The sequence below is a fragment of the Theobroma cacao genome, chromosome 4 (assembly GCF_053813885.1).
Source record: "Theobroma cacao isolate CCN51 chromosome 4, ASM5381388v1, whole genome shotgun sequence".
NCBI classification, from domain to species: domain Eukaryota; kingdom Viridiplantae; phylum Streptophyta; class Magnoliopsida; order Malvales; family Malvaceae; genus Theobroma; species Theobroma cacao.
The window spans coordinates 2,038,910-2,058,986 of record NC_142642.1 but is presented as its reverse complement, the minus strand read 5'-3'; the positions used below and the strand labels follow the sequence as shown (position 1 = coordinate 2,058,986).

Below are 20,077 nucleotides of genomic sequence, written 5' to 3'. Positions count from 1 at the left end.
ATTAGTCCTTCATATTACATCACAATCTAAAGATCACACAATATGAAATAAGGCGTTTTAGGAGAAATGAGGTTTCCTTCATCCAGAAGACAAACACACAACAGAATAAACCATTACAGTAATCCAAGACGTACAATAAGTTTATAAAAGAGAGATTAAACAAATTGCAAACAGACTGTATTACAACTAACAACCATACAATAGGGAGACGCCACCATCTATCTTCTGTTCTCGCCTTCAACAAGCTACTTTCATTCACCAGGAAGATAACCTCTTCTGGTATCCCCTATGAATTTAATTCAGAATCCATATGTTAGTAAAAAAAAAACATAACAAAAAAGAGCTAGAAGTATTTTTCTAACATTTCATTTGATAAGTTATATATTATGACGGCTTAATATATGATGGCTTAAAAATATCAACATTAATCAATTATGCGACATAATCCGAAGCACATCTTATTAAAATACATACAGAATTAAAAATATTTATGGGATTGCAAAAATAATATCTTTATTTCAGCATTCAATCATTGAAATGTAATGATGAAAAACTTGACCTGCTAAGTTCCAAGGACGTGCATAATACAGAAAGGGTATAAGTCACAGCTGGGGTACCTGTTTTGCTCTAGCATCATTGATTTGGCACGAGTTGATGAGTACTAGCTCATCCACAAGCTGGTGAACTCTACGCCTAAGGTTGGAGGTGGATTAGAGGCTGCAATCACATCATCTTCCTTCATCTCTTTTCCTTCCAACTTAATATACAATCGATTGAGATGCGTCTTGTTTTGAAGTTTGGCTCTCCTAATCTCATCCTTGTCGATGGCATTTCCCACCAGTTTTATCCGAAGAGATTTACGAAGGAGGTCCAAGTTTTCCAGATCACCAACACTGAATTGTTTAGCGTCATTACCGTCGGCATTCGCAATGACAGGGAACAATACCCTGAGAGAAGTTAATCTCCCAATCCCTTTTGGGTAGTACTGTAGGCTGTTACAACCCTCGGTAGAAAGATGCCTCAAGTTGATCAATCTACCTGTCCCATCTGGCAGCTTTTCAAGACCTCTGCACTTAAAAAGATCTAAGACTTGCAAATTACACAAGTCACACACAGCTTCTGGCAATCTTTTTATTTCATTGCTATGACTCAATTTAAGATATCTTAAATGAATCAAATTCCTCATTTCTTTGAGAAATTTTTCTGCAACCAAACTCGTTTCACTCTTGAACCCAAACTCCAATAGCCGCAGGCGTTTCGATTGACAGAATAAGTTACGCAGGTCTTCAGAATTTACATCATAATTGTTATTGCTTGCAGTCACAACAAGGCTCCGCAAGTGATAGGCACCAGACAAAGGGAAATCATGCCCTTTTCCAACTGTCAAACTCAAATGACGAACCTTTCTTACAGATGATGAGTCCAATCCCAAATTTTCGACAGAATTGACCTCTTTTACCACAACTTCTTTTTTGGTCAAAAATGCAACAAAATCATGTACTATATCGTGCATCTTACACTAATAAATAGTACCATGTTCATCTTTTTGAAAATCCTGGAAAAAGGAATGAGCTGCTAAGCATTTAAAGTATTCATCTCCTTTTAGTTCCTTCTCCGAATTCTCACCAGAGTTTAAATAGCCTAGTGCCATCCAATGTGGAATTAAATCGATATCTATCCACATTTCATAATTTTTAGGAAAGATTACACAGTGCAACAGACATCGTCTAATTGCTGACGGTAATCCATAATAACTCAGTAAAAGAGTGGTGAAGATATATTCATGTGCCAAATTTAAATTCCATATCTCACTATTCATGACATTTTCCCACTCTTCTCTAGTTTTATCTCGCAGGAGACCTCCTAGAGCCTTTGCAGCAAGGGGCAAACCTTGACACTTTTTCACAATTTTCCACCCGATGTCCTGAAAAGTTTTATCCCCTTCATTCTTCGTTCCTTCTAATGTAATTTGATTAAGTATAAGCCAGCAAACATCATCAGACAATCTTTCTAGACTAAACTTGTGAGAAGACTTCATCACCGTCGCAACTGACTCTTTACGAGTAGTCACTAAAATCCTACTTCCCAACATGCCAGATCGGAAAGTAGTTATTAGTGGTTCCCAATCTTCTTCACGATCGGTCCACACATCATCTAAAATGAAAAAGAACTTTTTTCCTCTGATCTTCTCACGAATTTTAACTAGAAGGATTCCTAATGAATTTTGATTGTGGAGGTCTGTTGGATCTTGATCAAGGCCTCCAAGAATTGCTCTCGCAATTTTAACATGATCAAAAAAATCGGAGACACAGACCCAACTTGTCTTGTGAAAATGTGTCCGAACTTCATCGTCATTATAGATGAGTTGAGCAAGAGATGTCTTGCCAATTCCTCCCATCCCTGTTACAGAGATGGTTTGGATATCCTCTCCCTTTTCACTAGTCCGACACAACAGTTTGTTCATTATGTCTTTCTTGACCTCCTCTCGACCATGCAACTTTGACACATCCACAAGAGAAGTGCTTTCGACTCGTCTAGGTTGTTTAACTTCCCTTTTTATTAATTGATACCTATCTTTCTCTTTAGTAAGCTCATCTAACTCTTTGTTGATATCCTTTATCGTGACAGCAAGGTGACGATACCTAGCAACTCGACTATAAAAACAAAAGTATGAAATAAAGGAACGTACCATCCTCTTGAAAAGGGGAGCATTTCCAACACCATTTATTTGCAACCTGATGAGTGCAGTGTTCCCCTCATCTAACACATCCTCCATGTTATAAGACACTTCTTTCAGCCTGTCCAACCAACATTCGACATTCTTTTCTACCGTCTGTTTCTGCTCTGCATCTTCAAGCACGTCTTGGATAGACTCAAAATTTCTTTCAAGCCTTTCTACTTCTTTCTTGACTCCTCTCAACATTTTCACCCATCTGTACCCTTTTACTACTCCCCCAGTGGCAATTTCTGCTATATGTTTCATGATAGCATCGACTAGTGCTCCAGCCATTTGGGAAGAAAGGAATTGATTGATTAGAGAAGAAACGAACGGGAGAGATGGTAGTCCAGTAGCAAAGAGATAGAGGGAAATATTTTTCAAGTGGGAAGGTAGCTAGTTTCAGGCAACTGCTATATGATAGGATATTTGCTACAAAGCGAAATATCTTCTGCTTCTTTTTTGAATACTATGTATGGATCCTATGAGGCCGAGCACCTTCACATTTATAAGCAGGGAATATTATGTATGAATTAAAAATAAGGAAAAGACCTGAGTGCAGTTGCATTATATGAAGTCGTCACAACTCATAAATCGCTGAATAGAGCTTGTTAAGTAAACCATTTATACGAAAAATGAAAATGTTTAACTTTAAAATATTATTCTCTTTGGAACTTTAATAAAAAGATTATAATAATTTTTTCCCATTTCGTTAACTATTGATTCACTAAATTAATTTATATATTTAGAATCTACTATCTGAAATGTTATCGACATATATATTAATTTTCATTTTCTATTTTAATTGGTATTTATAAAAATTTTACCAACTTCCATCTACAAATTTCCCCCCAAGTCAGTCCTCTGTGGATGGAACCTGTTCGTCACCAATATGCCTCCATTATACTGACATTTCTTTGACGATAAAATTAAATGATGTTAAAGGGAGGAAATTCCAACCGCAATCAACAGAGTTGCTTTTAATCATCTCGGTGATTGTTCAAAAGTATTATATTGGCCGAAAGGGGAAGGAATTGAGGAACGAGGGAGTGAAAAGATTACTTTTCTATGGTATCAAAGTGGAGAAAAAGTTTGCAGGCCAATCAACACGGTAAGCTTGAAATCATTGAATTAATGTTCAATTGTCCCCTCCACTTATCGTAAATTAATACTAATATGGTTGGCCCAAGAAAAAGGGAAAATCTTTTTACACAGAACAAGTTTGTGAGTGCGTAGTTAAGTCCATTTTTTATTTCAAGTTGCAATAGATATCATGTTTAATGAATTACATAAACATTTACATAATCTAAGCTTGTGTTTGGAATGAAGTTGGAGACAAACAATAAAAATACTTATATATATATATATTTATATAAACATAAATCCAAGTCCATAAAAAAATACTCAACAAGTAAAATTTGGCATTCCAACTTAAAGGTATCAAATTCGACTCTTAGAAATGAGCAAGTAGGATTATGGGATGAAGATCGCATGTACGTATACCCTAGAATTCAATAAGTCTTTTATTTGTCACCGTTAAATCCAAATATGTATTGTGTATCACAATCTTATTTTTTTAATATCGAATATCGAGTATCGTATGGTATCGTATCGCAAGATATAATAAGAAATTTTAAAATTAATTATAAATAACATTTATACTTGTAAAATAAAGAAAAAATTTGAAAAATATTATATTTTTTAACAGAAGTTTATAGGACGTAAATTGAAAAGATAATTATTTTTTTAATTTAAACTTTGGATATATTCTTTAATAATATAAATTTTTATATAAAATATACATTTTATCATATTAAGTTATTAATTAAAAATTAAAAAATATTTATCATGTTAAAATTAAAAGGGAATTCAATTTTTTAGTATTTTTTAAATTCAAAAATTGAAACTCATAAAATATAATTTTTCATGTTTCAACTCAAAAAATAATAAAAAATTAAAATTTTTAATAATTAATTGAATATAAGCTTATAAAAAGTGTATTTATTGCATCGTACAATACGTTTCGATACTCAATTAAATGCAATATAATTATAAATATGTATTGTTTTTTACTAATATCCTATCGTACAATACGTATCGAGTATCATACGTAATGATAACTATGCTTTTATTAGTAGTTATGCATGCACCCAAAATTCAACAATAAGTGGCTTTATAAGCCTGTACAATGCCCTAATTATATTTAATGAATCCTTCCCTATGTTTATGCGCATTGCTGGGAGAATCTCAGGACTAAGCTATCACATGTGAAGATATGTTCATTGCATGTACTATGCGTCGAACTTGGTTGAGCAGTATCTTTAGTTATGATTAACTCCACTGATTGATTAGATGGAGCAATCATTCAATTCAAAGGTTTTTAATTTTCTACATGTCTCTTTTCAAGGAACATATTAATGTGTGAATTTTTTTTTTTCTTATCATAGAAAAAGTGGATTCATCCACCTTCTAGGAAGGAAATTTCATGGTTCTCATTTCTTGTTCTTGTTACCAGTTACTCTATTTTCTTCTATTACCATCTGATATATATAGAATTGAGGTTGAATATGCTCTACAGATAGAGAAATCTAATAAAATTCAAAGAGCAGGATTGGTTCAAATAAGAATTTGCCATTTGACATTGAATTTCTTGACAATTTCACATTTATTAAATTGCTAATTGAATACATCAATGAATTTTGAGCAACATCATAAATTGAATCTTAGATGGATTTCCCTTCTTTTTTTTCTCAGTCAATCTGGTCCATCCAAGACTCTTACAACAAACCAATACAGAAACCAAAATGGTTCTGAGAGCAGATTGCAAACAGAACTAAAAACACCTTGCATGGAAACTCAAACTTAAACCACAATCACCATTGGACAGGACAGAAACAATAACAAAGTAGCAAAATGCCACATACCCAGTCCTTGTTCCACCTTACTAGTGAACCATCTAAAATGTATTGATCTATTAATTTTGATTTTTTATTTTAATCGATTGTTTTCAAAAGTTTTACCAATTTCCATCTAAAAACTTTCCCCCAAGTCTTGTCCCTAAAATAATATTATTGTCTTGACTAAACTTCTTGTAAGTTACCTAGAATGTAAAGAGGGGTTAAAATAATAATCAGTCCTATCTGGACGGGACCTGTTTGTCATCAATATGCACCCATTACGCGGACATTTCTATGACAATCAAAATGATGTAAAAAGGGAGGAAAAAAGGATTATATTAAGCATCTACTTTTGCTAAAGCTACTCGAACTAGTTTTCCAAGATCTATTAATTAAGAATGACTCTATGGACGGAAATTCCAATTGCAACCAATGGATTTGCTTGGAATCGCCTCGGTGATCATTTTTCAAAAGTATTATATTGGCCTAAAGGGGAAGGAATTGAGAAACGAGGCATCGAAAATGTTACTTTTCTATGGTATCAAAGTGGCAAAAAAGTTTGCAGGCCGATCAATACGGTAAGCTTGAAATGATTGAATTAATGTTCAATTGCCTCCACTTCTAGTAAATTAATGCTAATATGATTGGCCAAAGAAAAAGGGAAAATCTTTTTCCACAGAACAAGTTTTAAGTGTGTAAATTAACTTCATTTCTTATTTCAAGTTGCGGCAGATACCATGTTTAATGAATTACATAAACATTTACATACTTTAAGCTTGGATTTGGAATGAACTTGGAGATAGACAACATAAATACTTTTCTATACAGAAAAATATATATCTAAGTCACTAAAAGAATGCTCGACGGGTAAAATTTGGCATTTCAATTTAAAGATATCGAATTCGAATCTTAGAAATGAGGAAGTAGGGTTATCGGATGACGAAGTCAGCTCTCTTTGCATGTATGACTATCCCAAAGTTCAGTAAGTCTTTTATTAGTAGTTACATATACCCAAAATTCAACAATGAGTGGCTTTGTGCCTAGGTAATATGAGTTTAACACAACAATTACTTAATATATCTTAAAAGAATATGCAGGTGCCTAGGTAATATCAGCTTTACTACCATATCTCATCACTATGATTCTATAATACGCTCATTTTCATGTGAATACATAAATATGCAACTTTTAACATGTATGATTAACACTTTTCAATTGTCCCTTGTTTTTTCTTTCTTCGAAGAGTTGAAGGGGAGGGAAAGAAGGTAAGAAAACACTTTTTTGAGAAGTTATGTCCAGGCGAAAATTATATTTTGACTAAGAGCCTTTTCTAGGAAATACACAATTAACGAATTCGGAGTAAATGTTTTACCCTCTTTTTTGTTTCTTAGTCTATATCTCTCATGCTTTCTCTCTGTATATTACTTAACTAATGAAAATTCTAATTTTTGAGTTAAAAGGCTTTGCAACATTATGTCTACTTAACTAATGAAGATTCTAATTAACAATAAACATGGGCACAAGTTGGTTTACAGCCCCTATTTTGGAGACACACTTACAATGGTAGAGCTCGCTTTTTGGAATTAAAATAAAACGGGGACTTGGAAGTTACAAACTTGAACCCTAACAACCCAGGACAACTTTGATCACCTTGGACCCTGCACTATAAACCTATATTCTTCATTTACGAAAACAAACACCATAACCCTATTCAAGCCCATATACAAACATATTCTAATTTTTAAAAAAAGTGAGAAATGGGTAGAAGAATAGTACAGATGGCGAAGATAAAGGTTGGTGATCAACACAACGGTAAATGGAAAGGTAAACAAAGCAATAAGATCTATGATAAGCAATGGAAAAATAAAATGTTCTCTGTGTTTATTGCAAATCTCTGTCTTCGAGTAACTTGGGAACAACTCATTGATGCTTTTCAAGTCTATGGGGTGGTTGTCGACTCTTTCATCTGGAAGCCGTGTTCAAATGGTCAAAATAGCAAGACAGTTTTTGTCTTTGTTAGATATTGCTTGGTTGAAAAAATGCAGCAAGCTATCTTGTTGGGTACTGGGATGATTCTTGATGGACTTAAGTTGTTGGTGAATAGGGCTATCTCATTGAAGCAAATGGAATGTTCTAAAGAAACTACAACTGAGGCCAAGGTCCAAAGCAAAAAGACATTTAAAGAAATTATGACTCCGAGGAATGGTTGTGTTTCTAACAAACCACCACCTGGAAAGGTCAAACCCCCCGCTAACCCTATGAACTTAAATGTTGACATCCTGATAGTTGACACAAAATGGTTACAGAGAATCTCTATTGCCACATTAAAGGTCTTTCCCTCTCAAGAACATTCAAGCTAAACTCTACCAAGAGAGAATCCCTGTCACAATTTGACCTTAGGGAGTTCCTAAGGCTCTGATAACTTTTGGGGATGCCAAGGAAATGAAAATTGCTCTCAATGATTTTCTTAATTTGTTTTCTCACTTGTTTGTTTCTGTTACCCCATATTATCTTGTGAAGAAGAAACGTAAGAAACCGGTTTGGTTAATTATTGAATATCTCCCTCTCCATCTCTAAAGTGAATCAACATTTTAATGTATAGGGGGACTCTAGGGCTGTGTGATCAAGGTTAGTAGCATTATCTGGCATAGGTTTGATAGTGCAAGAGTTTTAATCATGATTAATAAGCAAAGAATTATCCCTGAATGGAAAGAATTCTCCATTAACAAATGTTGTATAGTGCTAAGACTCAAGGTTGACACTCAAGTGTTGGATCTAGCAGCTAATATGCTCTCGACTGCTTCTTATACATTGATCCAATTGCCAATAATCATTTTCCAGGAAAACATCGATGAAAAATCTACGAAACCGGTAATGATGGAACCATTCAAATGGGTAAATTCAAATTTTGAATTCCAGACAAAGGTAATGGGCTATACTTTGGTTGATAAGCCCATAGTACTCCTTAAGCCTTAACTCAACACCCAAGAAATTGAGCTACCAAAAGTATGTCACTTTCTAACAAACATAACAGTAATCAACATCGGCTAATTGAGTTGTTCCTAAGCTTGTGACTAAAAGCAGCCTTTTGGGTACTAAATTGAGTTGTTCCTAAGCTTGTGACTAAAAGCAGCCTTTTGGGTACTAAGGATAAGTCGGTGGAGATAACCCAAAATGGCCTATACTGCATCAGAAAAACTTGTTTTATTGAAGCCATAATGATAACAGATGCAGGATAAGGCACCTCTTATTCCAACAAACAAAGAAAGAGAGGGAAATAGCTATGGAAATTAGGAGTTACAACAATGTTGCCACGGAAATCGAGGATTATCTAATTGAAAGCTTGAACCACATAGATGACAAAATTCGACTGGCCCTTTCATGTTTTGTTAGGTTTGATGTTGTAAAAGAGAATCATGAATGCAAAAAGGTTGTTAAAGATGGAAGTAGAGATGTTGTCGAAAGTGAAGTTATTGACCTTATGAGTGAGCATGTTTTGGTCACCTTAATGCCAAATACTAACCATGCAGAGGATTGCAATGTGGATGAAAACGCTTCGGTTAGACATCCTAGGAGAAAGAACCCTTGGTATGGGACTAGCAAATGAGTGACTAGGTTTATGACTAATGATCCCTATAGGAATTTGAATGAAAATATCGAGATTAATACTAAGCCAATTTCTAATAGCGATATTGTTAGATGAAATTCTCTAATTATCAAAAAGGGAAAAGATACTTTAGCAGTTGGGAAAGATTTTGAGATGGTGTTTGCACATTATGATAGTGATTAAATTAGCATCTTCATTGGCTTAGAGAAGGAGACCCACAGTGTGGTCAACTTAAAAAATCCCTAGACAAGTATGGTGCCCTTTGGCCCTTTCCTTATTTGCTTTGTTTTTCCATCTTCTCTATGTCTATCATTACTTGTGTCACGACCCGGTACTCCCCTCGAGCCCGTGACAACCGCCGCAGTGTCCCGGTAGACACTTATTGCCCGAAATGTCAACCCGAAACCCCGCAAGGCTTTACTATCAGTTTCTCTGTTCCCTTGTGAGCAACCATTGTCAAATATCGTGTTCTAAAAGATTTTAAGCTATTTTCAACTTTAAATAAATAAAATATTAATTTTTCGTCTCACAAGGGTATTTTGGTCATTTTTCTCAAAAATTTTGAAACTGGCTAAAACGTAATATACAAGTACAAAACACATAATTCATATTCAAAATGAGTTTAAAAGTCTAAAATCTTCATTTAAAATGAAATTATGGTTATTTGAATATAATAAGAAAATAAAAGAAATATTAAGTAAAATATCATATTTTCTTATAAAACATTATTTATAGAGTTATACGTGAATAATTTTTATAGCGTAAAAGCTAAATAAATTTATACATACTTAAATACAGTAAGCCAAAATATTTAATTTAATTTACAATAACAAGAGTGCCCCCGAATAAACAAAAGTAAAGAGGACTGTGAACCTACGGTTTGGAAAATGCAGATCCCACTGTAGTCCTCGATGAGATCAGCTATCTACAGTCTATACTGAACCTGAAATGGGTGGAAATGAGAGTGGTGAGATTATAAAATCCCAATGAGTAAATAGACATCATCATAAACATCTAGAGTTGAGTACATTGAGACAATAAAGTAAATCATCATAAACTGGGTTATACAATTAGAACACATCTCGTTCAAAGTACGTAAATAGGCTTATGAATCTCATAAAAATCTAGGCTTGTGCCATAAATCCATTCTCGGGGACACCTTGGCCGAGGCATCCTATCGAGACCGCCAAGGCTATTAAAATTCACATTTCACATAAATCATATTTTTGTTTTGAAAACATAGTCGTTCCTTGGCGTTGGCTGAGTTCCCCTTCACATGGTGGTTTGGCGTGAAGTGAACCCTAAGCTTTACCCCAGGAGATACCCTACGCGCATCTCCGTTCAAGGTAAGAATATAATGGGGTTTACCGTGCCCCTCTAAAAGGCTGATCCACAGAAACCCCCTACTGCAGTGATTAATTAATATATAATCCACCATATAATAAAACTCAATAACATTATATGACAATTTTGAAATTCGCAGTTTTTCAAGGCAACCAAACAATTCGCATTTCAATACAATTGCCAACTAGCCAATCATGCTCGATTTATAATAAGCCAGTCAATTTAAACAATCAAATTGTCACAATTAACAATCTTCGTGTACTCTATTTTTCAAAATCATTATTAATTCCAAAACAATCTATAAATTAATTTCATTAAAACTCATTTATTCATAAAACATGAAAATTTACCTTTTTAAATTCCTTTTTCCATAGAATTCATGAAAGCATCTAAAAACCACCCTAGATAATTAAAATGATAGTAAGTTTACTCACAATGTCTAGAATGCAGACTTTCGAAGTACTCTGTCTACTGGTCCTCGGATGTAATTTCCTTACCTTTATCGGAGGACTCACCACCTTGACACAGTACAAAATCAAGAATTTCACCAAGTTGGTACTAAATCAAAATTAAACTAATTTAGACTACCAATGCATGATATGGAATGCAAAAATGCACTGGTAACTATCTAAACCCGATATTGGCCTAATTCGTCTTATCACCCGATTAAATTCCTAACGGGTCCGTTTAAACTCCAATTTAATTCTTTTCAGTTTCTATACCTCAATTGCACCCAAATTAACTTAATGTCCCTCAGTGTGGTGTAAATTATCAGTCCCAACAGTAAATTACGAAAATACCCCTAGTGGGTAAAATTCATATTTTTGCTTTGAAAATTCCCATATTTTTTTCTAGGCTCATAATTCATTATTCCTTAACCAATTCTCCTAGAATAAAATCAAACTCATCCTCACTCACTACATGGTAAATTCAGCCATTAATGGTTGGGGGAGAAAATAAATTCTTTTCTTGTTGTTTTGTTTCTAAATATGCTAAACTAACTAAAAACACTAACATAAATTAAAATCAAATAAATCCAACAACTTTCTCTCTCCTAACCCATTTTTTCCGAATTGAATTCATCCTGAAAACATGTAATTTAATCATGGAAAATAAAGAGAAATGCTTGGGAATAAGAAAACTCAAGCTTAATAGAAAAAATCTCACCTTTTTCACTTAATTTCCTTGAAAATTCACACTTTTTCTTTGATTTTCTCTCTCTAGGGTTTTGTTTTTGTTTTCTCTCTCTTTTTGCTGGTTTGGCCGGCCATGGGGTGGAAGATGAGCTGATTTTTGTGCCTTTTAAAAAAGAAAATAATAAATTAATAAAGGCATGACACGTGGCATCATGTCGTTGGTCCGTTTTTAAAATTTTAAAAATTTAAACATTTTATCTCCACCACATATTTAGTCAAGGGTCAAAGCTGAAGACAAAGGAAGACCATGTGCTGGAAAAAATATCCTGGTGGTGGAAAATTACAATTTTGCCCCTGAGGTGGCAAAATTACCATTTTACCCCTATACTCCAAATTACACCGAAATTAAAATTTTTCACTTCTAAACCTCAAATCATACTCCAATAAGTCAAATTATACTCCAATAAGTCAAATGGGGCCAAAAAAATTCTTTTCTAAAATTCTCATTTTGTCCCCAAGTGGCAAATGACCATTTTGCTCCTAGTTAGTGAAAATTCCGATTTGACTCCAAATTGATCCTCAAACTCCAAATTACCATTTTAAGTCATCCATGAACTGTGAAACTCTTAATCTCACCTTAAAATTCCTATTTGATCTAGTTCGAGGATTAAATAAACTTTGTTGTACCTCTAGGTACAATACCGACTTTTGTAAATTTTTTGGGACTCTCCTAGCATGCAATCATGCTATCATCACATGTATGTCATGAATAGTATTTTATAAGGTCGGGCTTTACAACTTGGAATATCCGTGGTCTTGGGAGGCTTGAAAAAAAGTGAGCCGTGAAATGCCTCTCAGTTAGTTGCAAGCTTAAAGTCTTTTCTTATAAAAAACAAAAATAAATAATGTTAGTGATAATATTGTTAGGTGTTTGTAGGGAAGAGGTAACAGTAACTGGTTGGTTGCTGACTCAGTTGGTGTATCTGGAGGCTTGATTACCATCCAGTGTCAAAATTATTTTATTGCAAAGCATTCGATTGCTAGTAAACGTTTTGTTCATGTAGTGGGCAAGACACAAGGATTTAATGGTACTTATGGTTTTGGGAATATTTATGCGCCCAATAATGAGGAAAAAGGTCAAATTTTTTTTTTTTTAGGAAAACCTCTTTAGTCACTTGAGAACCTAGGAGGCTATTTAGTGTTTAGGTGGTGATTTCAACGCTATTAGAAATATGGTAAAAAGAACTAGTTATAAAAGTATGGATATTTCAATGGCCCATTTTTGTGATTTTATTAAAGAAGCTGGCTTGATGGACATTCCTTTAACTGGTAGTAAATTTACACATTGTAGCAATCGAGAAAATGCTACATTCAGCACGTTAGATAGATTTCTAGTTGCGATTGAAATTCTAAAGAAATTCCCTAACTTGGTTCAGAAATGTCTCTCTACTTCTATCTTCGATCATAATTCAGTTATGATTAGCTTGAAAAGTTATAATTGAAGACCTAAACCTTTTTGATTTTTTAACTATTGGCTAAAAAAGAATAGCTTCGGTACTATGTTTGCAAATGCATGGAAAGGAGCTGAAGCTCTCAATGGTAAAAAGGCTACTATTTAGCATCAGCTTAAGGGTACCAAACCTTGTATTAGGCAGTGGTAGCAAGTTGTTATTGGTGACATTACTGCAAAATCAGCAAGGTTGAGTAGGACATTCAAATTCTGCTTGATGATGGCTAAGTCAATGGATTTGATGAAAGGAAAAGGAGTGATTTGAGATGCTTAAAAGGTGAACTTTGGAAATTGCTTAGAGTTGAGGAACAAAGACTTTGGAATTTGGAGAAATATCACTAAATCTATATTTGGGACATGTGACTTTAAGTCCAATGTTATGGAAGGCATAGGGATTTCCTTAAGAAATAGTTTCCGTTTTAAGTTCTGAGAGGATGAATGGGTACAGAGCATAATCCTCAAAATATCCTTCCCGAGAGTCTATGCTTTGGCAATTGATAAGGTAGGCTGCATTGCTGATTTTGGAGTGTGGGTTAATAGCAAATGGATTCGGAAAATTGAGCTTAAGAGAAATGTCTTTTGTTTTGGAGCTGAAATAATGGGATGACTTCAATAATCTGCTCAATGACCAATACCTTCACAAGGATTTCAACAACAAACTTGTCTAGAAAGAGAGTATTGGAGTTGATTACACACTTAACTCTTTTTGTCATAAAATGCTTCCTTCAAACGTTTCAAATAATAGCCACCAAAAATCCATATCATTCGTCTCGCCCCATTTAAGATCGAACACTTGTGTTGGTAGATTCTACATGGTTGATTGTCTGTCAAAATTACCATTGTGAGGAAAAGGATTATTGGTGAAAGTGCCATGTGCCTTCTTTACAAGCAAGAAGTGGAAACAGCAAGTCATCTTTTTTTTAATTGAGCTAAAACTTGGATTGTCTAGTAGCACTAGTGTGCTATGTGCAATATTAATTGGGTGATGCTCTCGTGAAATGCATGGTATAAAATTCAAATAATGTCAGACGAAGAACCTTTTATTGAGGATATTTTCCAAATCTCCCTATTATAGTAGTGGGATTTGGGGATATTCTCTCACTTAGGAAATTATTTGAAAAACTTACCTTCGCAAATTTGACGAATAAATCTCATCCTCGAGGTTATCATATGCGTTTTAGCAAAAATAGTATTTTCTTAAATGCAAACTTATTACGAGCAAAAGCCTTTTTATTAAAGATATTCTCTGAGTCCTCCCATCGTATTGGTGGGACCCGAGGACATCTTTTGACCTAGGGAACTTTTCGAACAAAACTCGCCTTCGCAAGATCTTTCAAAAAATCCCATCATCGGAACTTATACTAGTATGCATATGTATCCATATGCCATGACATTTACGACGCAATAATAATGTATGCTATGCTTATGAAATTCATTATTTTATATCCAAATCTTCCTGCATTTTCTTTGTTACTTCTTTAAGGTTCTCCTCTTTATTGTTCTCTTTATAAATATGTACATTATGAATTATATATATTTCTATGTTATTTAGGTGTATACCTATTCTACTATATAAATGTTTTATTCAAGCTCTATGGTTCTTTAAACAAGATATTTCATTTCATAATTGTATATATTTTAATTCAATGCTTCCTCATTTTATTATCTATCCTATTCCCTTTTTATAATACTTATAAATTTATTGTATATATTTTATATAACCTAATATATTCACTATTATGAATTTCCCATCATTGAATATTTTACTTATTTATTTATTTATTGTCATGAGTATTATTTTTACAATTTTATATTTATATTTTGACAACTTAAATGAGTATATGTCATCTATTATTTTATGTTTATTATATTTATATTTATATTTATATTTTGACTAATTTATTGTATGATAATTTTTGTTTATTTAAAATTAAAAATCTCGAAATCTTAAAATTGAGACCCTTCCATTGTCCTAGTGGAGTCTTAATTTGGATCCCAAGCCTAAAAAAAATTCATCCAGAATTACGACTGCTCGCATTCTGGATGAACATCCTATCATTGGTACAATTTATACATTATTCCTATAATTAATTTTATGGTGTCTTAGGATTCAATTTTCTAAGGTTGATTCAAATACATATGTTATTATAATTATTTGACTAACTTTGCTATCTTTTAATATTAAATATTAAGTATTTCTTTCTTTCTCTTTTTTTTTATGCTCATTCACTAAACCTATTTTTATAATCCAATGTATATACATATTCTACATATTCCTTTATATATTTTCACCCAAGTACACCCCACCAACAACTCAATAATTTTCAATTTTTTATTTAATTTAATATATATATATATATATATATATTTTAACCAATCACCTATTTGCTTCATTCATTTATATTTTTATATATTTTATTTATCTCTCTAAATCTATCATTATAAACATATTTCATTAAGCAATTTATTTTCTGTTTTGCATGTATGCTACATTCATCTAAGTTTAAATACCCTTAAGTAAATATTCTCCTACAGTTGAATTCTTTTCATACCTAAACATTTTTATGACTACTTCTATATATATATATATATTATATTTTTCTGTTGGTATTATTTTCCTAAACATAAAAATAATATCAAAGACTTTTTAGAACATTATGCTAAATAATCTAATCCAATCTAATCCTATATAATTAAACAATAATCCTAAAAATTGACAAAATGAACCAACCCAAATCACAACAGATTTGATAAAAATGGTAAAGGGTTTACCTCTATGGCCAAATTGACCTAAGCGGCTAACCCGCTTCAATCGACCTGCATCTCTACGGCCAGCAGATACCGCTCCCAAAGCGCACTGTTTTGGTGCGCAGACCACCGCCCTTCCAACCTCAAAAGCTATGTTGTTTGGAACAAATCTAATCTCCTCAAAACGTCGCCGTTTATTCCTTACCTAACCTTGGTATATAAACTTCTTTTCTTTCTTTGCTTCCGATTTTCTCCACTCACTTTCTCTCTCTGAATGCCGTTCCTCCCACTTTTCTCTAAACCCTCAAAGACTGCAACCCTTCTTCTCTCTTTCTCCATTGATGACCGGAGAACCGAAACCCAAGCCCTTAAACTCTTTCCCTATTTGCTACTCCCCTTTCAACCTCCGATCTAGCCCCCTCTAAACAACCAATTATGAAACCCTAAACTCTTCAAACAAAATGAAAAGAGGAAAATCGAAAGAAAAAAAACTAACCTACCCCTTTTCCTATTTTCATTTTTCTATGACTCTTCCGGCACTCTCTTTATTTTCTAATTTTTTTGTTTTTTTTTTCTTATTGTGGTTCTAGCTGCTAGATTTCCAAGGGCATTTCTTGGTTTTTTTCTTTGGTTTTGCTGTGGCTAGGGTTTTGCTCTCTAGTTGCTACGGCTTTTCTAGGATTTTTTTAAGGGATGCTGCCCCCATTTTCAGCAAAGGGAGCGATTATATATCTGCCCTGGATGTTGGGGATGCAGCCACATAGACACCCTCAGCATCGGAGGGCTATTGCCAGATGCAAAAAATTTGCATCTGGAGAGGTAACTGCCTTGGCAGGGTGCGAGCTGTTCCATTCTCTCCTGATTTGTCCTTTTTTTCTTTTATTTGTTTATTTTGTTCCTTTGTTGTTCTTCTGGTTTCCATAATACTCTGGAGCTAATTTAGTTTTAATCTCTTATTAGCTTATGTTTAGTGTAATTGATCTGTTTCAGATTACTTTGGTTACTTTGGTTACTTTGTGCTTGTTTGCCAATCCACATTTCCCTGGCCAATGCCACTTTATGACATTAGGACTTAATTTGAAACTTTAAAGCCCACTGGATCTTTTAACTAATTCTTACCATAAAGAGAGAGACATAAATAAAAATGAAAGACAAAGTAACAAAATGAATAAATAATAAAAATAGAATAAAATAAGAGGAGATAAACAAATAAATAGGAAAATTAAAAATTATATACTATAGTGTCTACAGGATGAGTTCATCATTTGAGGTAAGCAAATAATTTTGTTTTGAGCTCATGAGATCAAGAAAGCACCAGAAATTTTTTTGAAAATCAAGAATTTCATTAAGTGGGAAAGGGTTCCCAACAAAAGCAGAGGGATTTTAAGTCTATATGTTTAATATGTAGCACATATTGGCTCAAAATCAACCCCTGGCAGTACAATCAGTCAGCAAAATCATCCCTCACAGGTTCACAGAGCAACCCGTAAGCAATCAGACTCAGCATCAAAAAAACTACTTACAGAACCTGCAGATTAGACTGTACAAAACATATACAAATATATGGTTCTATATACTTTTACTCTATGTTTCAGCTATACAAGAATAGAAAGCTAATGAAAACAATTTTGAAAGTGTATGCCACCCTTTAAGGGATACTTAGAAAGATCTTTAATGACATAAAAATAGATTTATAGGAAATGATTAATCCGCAAAACAGTTGCCAAAGTGACTCAATGAGGTTTAATTTAAATGCGAAACCTTCTTGTTTAAAATTAATTCTTATTTTGACTATAGCCACATTTCATCAAACATTCCTATCACTTTAAATCAATATGTATACTACTACTATATTGGAGGTACAAAGGTGGTAATTGAATAGGTTGAATCTGCCAAGTTTTGACATTGTGCATAGTTTTAGTTTGACATTTCTAAAATTTAAAGTCAAATTTAATTTTCGTGGGTCTTTCCATGTTCAAATGATAAACTTTTGCCTCATTTATTATACTAGAGGATACTAATTGATTGAGTTGGAGTTCACAAAAATAAAATGTTAATTGATTAGAATGTATATATCCTCAATATATGACTTATGACCATATAGATAGAATAAAATGTAAATGAAAAAGTGTCATTGGATCAGTGTGATGTACATACAATCTTACTCACCCTGAATTGTTTGCAAACTTTCATAGCATTTGCCAAAGAAGATTAAAAAGGTCGTACTTAGATCACTGCCCGCTCTTGTTATCTTCAGAAACGGTGGATTAGGTTTGAACTTCTGGTAGACCTATAAAGACTTTCGCAGCAATGTTAATGAACAATTGAGGTCTTCAGACATATATTATATTGTTTTTCTTTTAAACATATTTTGAAATTATAACTACCAAAGTAACAGACAAAATTATAACTACAAAATGATCAAAGGTAAGTTTAACAACAAAGGAAAAAGGTATATGTTAGAATTATTTGAGAAGAAAGAAGAAATCTTGAGTACTACATTAAGGGTGCGAATGAACACTTTAAGGTATTTTCTCAACCTCTAGGATACAACAAAGTCCTTAACTTACTTATCAAAATTGTGAAAATGGCAGTGTAAGAACGTTATTTATATAATACGCCAACGTATACGTCTTTCAATGGAAAGTTTTGTTTCCTTTCATAATATAACTCTTCAAATAGTATACAAAGACTTATTTCCTTTCATAATATAGCTCTTCAAATAGTTGTTTCCTTTCATAATACAACTATTCAATAGTTATACCTAACAACCTTTCATAATACAACTATTAAAAAGTTATATTTTAATAAGGTAATTATTTATAATTCTTTAGTCACAATTTTTCATTAATAAGTCCAACATTAACAAACTATCTAACAATCCCCCACTAGTTTGAAATGTTGGTTTTCCTATAATATATTTTTTTATCTTTATGTATTTTTGCCTTTCACCCAAATGAATATTACGCACACAAGGATGTATCTCTTGATTTGAACCATCAATTAGTGAATGCATCTCGAAAATAACAAAGTAGATGGTGTCGGCAGATTGAACCTCGACTCTTAGTGTTAGATTTGAAGATACATCACACATAATATTCATTTTTATTTCTGCAAATGTTCGTTCACTTTTGGCACCATAATGGTCATGTGCTTATCCTATTCATAATAAACATTTACAAGAGAATCTCCTAAATTCTTCTTGGTAAAGCGACACCACTCCTTATGTTTATGTTGGTGGAGTTTTCATTAATGTCCTCATTGCTATAGACATTTTCTTTCCATAATATAATATTCAAACTCCATTAAGAGTTAAACTCAACCTCTATACACAATGGACTGCAATATTTTCAAACAAGATTTTGAGGAATAGGTTCTAATTGTGTATCACAGACACATAACTATAACTCGTTTTTACCCATTGAACTTTACAATTAGAGATTACTAGTTAAAAGTTGGATTCCCACTATTGGCATCTAATAGGGGTTTTAAACCTATTCCTTTTGTAGTATTACTTACCAAATCCCTTAGTAAACCTTTCATCAGAGGATCTACCAAATTACTTGAAGATTTAACATATTTTATGGTAATTACCCCACTAAAGATTAATTCTCTAATATAATCACATCTTAAACTAATATGTCTAGATTTTCTATTATAGACATCACTATATACTTTAAACATTGTAGCAGCACTATCACAATATAAGGAAATGGTTGGCATTGGTTACGACCACAACTCTATATCCAATAACAAATTTCTCAACCATTCAGCTTCCTTTCCTGCTGCAGCTAAAGCTATAAACTCAGACTTCATTGTTGAATATGAGATGCAAGTTTGTTTCTTAAAAGCTCAACTAATGGCACCACCTCCTAATGTAAAAATCCAACTTGAAGTGGACTTATTATCATTTGCACTTGTAATCCAACTTGCATTGGAGTATCCTTCTAATACTCTTGGATAGTTTGAATAATGTAAGCCAAAATTTTTAGTTCTTTTAAGATATCCAACAACTCTCTCAGTAGCTTTCCAATGAATTTTACTAGGCCTACTTGTATATATTAATAATTTACAAACTGCAAATACAATACCTAGCCTAGTACAATGCATAGTTGTTGT

At 33.1% G+C, this 20,077-nt stretch overlaps 1 pseudogene; it reads right to left on the bottom strand.

Moving 5' to 3' along the window:
• Nucleotides 1–661: 661 nt before the first annotated feature.
• LOC108661537 (disease resistance protein RGA2-like) lies at nt 662–3,010 on the bottom strand (annotated as a pseudogene).
• Nucleotides 3,011–20,077: the final 17,067 nt, after the last annotated feature.